Source organism: Tupaia chinensis, unplaced genomic scaffold (genome assembly GCF_000334495.1).
Source record: "Tupaia chinensis unplaced genomic scaffold, TupChi_1.0 Scaffold144113_1, whole genome shotgun sequence".
Taxonomy (NCBI): domain Eukaryota; kingdom Metazoa; phylum Chordata; class Mammalia; order Scandentia; family Tupaiidae; genus Tupaia; species Tupaia belangeri.
In genome coordinates this window covers 65470-68679 of record NW_006203968.1, presented here as the reverse complement: position 1 = coordinate 68679, position 3210 = coordinate 65470, and positions in this window count along the sequence as shown.

Below are 3210 nucleotides of genomic sequence, written 5' to 3'. Positions count from 1 at the left end.
AGGCCTAGGACAAGCCCACAAAAAATGGTCTGCTGAATGTCCCAAGGAGGGAAGAACCAAGAAGTAAAACTGTACAGATAAAACTATATAACTGATATGCAATTCTCTTCATAATCTGCTTTGTTCGAATTTGGTTTCTTAATTGAGCTCAGTTAGGAACTAGGATGAACTCTAATGATCTACGATGGGAAAGGCAGTTATTGGCACTTCCTGACAAGTTTTTAATATTTGCAAAGTTTTCTTCAGTGCGTATGGCCTCTTTCCTCCAAATTATTTTCACTTTCTGTTCTTGGTCTCTATCTTCAGTGTTCAAGGCTTTCCTTGCTCATAAGCTCATACTACAGCATTAAGGAGTACAAACCTGATTAGAAGCTGTAAGCCTGTGTGTGGAGGGATTGCCATTCTAAAAATTCACACAATAGCAGGTAAACCACTTATTGAAGAGCTCCTGATATTAGAATTTTTACATCTTTACTCTCTTACAAATTCCCCCAAAAGTTCCTTCCAGTGTTCTGCCTGGCTTCCATCATTCCAGATCTTGAGTGGAGACTGAGGGCTAGGGGTTTAGTGTGAAGATTCTCAAATGGCTTTCATCTCTTCTTTCTTATTTGTCAGCTCCCACTTCTCTTGCCTGGAATGCCACAGGTTGATAATAGGAAATCCTGTCATGTTTTCTTCTTAAGCTCTTTCTCCTCTGATAGCATGCGGAATTGAACTGGATCTCACCATAGATCTAAAAGCATATCTGCTTAACACTATTTATAATTTACACAAACAAAATAAAATAAAACACTATTTTATTCAAAATCATGTTTCAGCAGTAAGGCTTCTGGAAAAAAAAATAAGTATAAGCCTCTGTTCCAGACTTCTCCTCTGATATCTTGTGAAATTGAACTGGATCTTACCATAGATATAAAGGCTTATCTGCTTAACAGTATTTATAATTTACACAAACAAAATAAAATAAAACACTATTTTATTCAAAATCATGTTTTAGCAATCAGGCTTTTGGAAAAAATTAGTGTCAGCCTCTGCCCTAGACTTCTCTCGATCCATGAGGAAGCAGAAAGAAAGAGACAAAGAGACTTAGTAGCAGTGGGCACAGGCAGTCTGATCCTAAGCAGCCTGAACAACCTGTGCCACCGAGGTAAATTGAGCACCTTTATTTACAGGGCAAAACAACACCACCTGTATGTGACATTCTAAAAAAACAGTTGATATTTTACAGACATAGGAAGCAAGTGATATTGGTCTTCTCATCCTTGAAGGTTTAGATATGCTGCTGCCACGTTTGGCTCTTGGTTACAGCAAAAGCAAAGACATTTCCCATAAATTACTTATCTAGTGAAGTGAAGCCTATCAGCACATGTGGAGAGGACATTCTCTTGCATACCTCAGTATATCTTGGTTACATTCAAGTCAAAGAGAAATTCATTAAACTTCTTATCTAGTGAAGCAAAGCCTAGCTGCAGGTATAGAGAGGATACTTTCTTACAAACAATGAAGGTGGTGTTGTTAAGGCTATAGAATCTTACAGAGTAAGAACAGGGCTTGGATTTTGCTAATTGAAGTTAAGATAATTTCTGAATTCCATCAGATGTATGTGTTGAGGGCCCCTGGAAAATTCCACCCTTTGCTCTGCCTTCAGTAAGGGTTCAGGAAAGGACAAGCTATAAGGTTTTATTATACCTTATCTAGACAATTGATTTTTGCTCAGAGCATTTCCCCACATCTTCAGGGCTTTTTGCCAAATAGGTCTCTATAAATCGGGCTAGAAGAAGACTACTTAAAATTTTGTTTAATATTGATTGGTGAACCTCAAACCAGCCATAAAATTCTAATAAAAAAATAAACACCTGCTAGAGGTGAACAAGTGGTATTGGACATCAAAAATATAACGCCATGTACAACTCTGTGGAAACAAAATGAAAAATAGAGAAAGCTTATGACCTATTGGTTAAAGGAGCTGGATTTTATTTGGACAACAGTGCAGTTCAAGTCCTGCCTCCACCAGCTTGTAAAACAGGCTTGAACATTGTGATAAGGAGGAGAAATGGAAAAAACTACATTTTAGCATGACCTAATTTCATAGGAGATTGTTATTCCTTCTCCCAATCTCTTTGTCTCTCTGTCTCATGCCCAAATCTTTCTAAAAAATAAAAAAATGAAATAAATTGTTATAAATCCAACAAAATAGTTGCAACATCTATGTAATGAAAATTTTAGAAAAGAAACTCAAATAAATGAATAGAGAGATAGTCCATAGGCATTTGTGTGTGTGTGTGTGTGTGTGTGTGTGTTTATATATATATACATGTAAGAATATTCAATAATGTCAAGTTACCAGTTATTGCAGTATAATTTATAGATTCAATGCAATCCCAGTCAAAATTCTAGGAAAGAATTTTTGTGAATATCAACTAATGAACTGTAAGGTTTATGTGGAGAGACAAAAGATACAATATAGCCACATAATATTGCAGAAGAAGAAAGTCAAAGGTCTGACAGTACAGGAGTTCAAGATTTACTACTGGAGAAAAATGCAGTAAGGAAAACAGTGTAGTATTGGGAAAAGAATAGGCAAACAAATCAATGGGGCAGGATAGAGAGCCTAGAAAATATGCCCACATAAGTACGGTCAGCTGATCTGGGACAAAGAGGCAAAGTCAATACAGTGAAGAAAATATAGTTTTCAAGAAATGGTACTAGAACATCTAGACAGCCAATGCAAAAAAATAAATAAGTCTATCTAGACATAGACCTCACATCCTTCACAAATACGTAAATCACAAAATTGTCAAAATGGATCACAAATCTATATGTAAAACAGAAACCTATCAGATTATAGAAGGTAAAACTGGAGAAAATCTACATGATCTTTGGTGTGCTGATGACATTTAGATACGATACAAAGGAACAATTCATAAAAGACAGAATAGACAACATAAACTGCATGAAAATTGAACGTTTTTGCACTTTGAAGAAAAGTCAAAATAATGAAGACACAAACCACAAAATGAAAAAAAAGAGAACATTTTCAAAAGATATAGATGTCTCGGGACCAGTAGTTAGCGTAATGGCTAAGTCACTGGACTCCAACGTAGTCGACCGCAGTTCGAGTCCCAGACCCAGTGGCTTAAACTCACGTCAGGCTTGTGAGCATGCATGCCCAAGATCCCGAGAGGAGAATGGAGGAGAAGGGATTGTGGC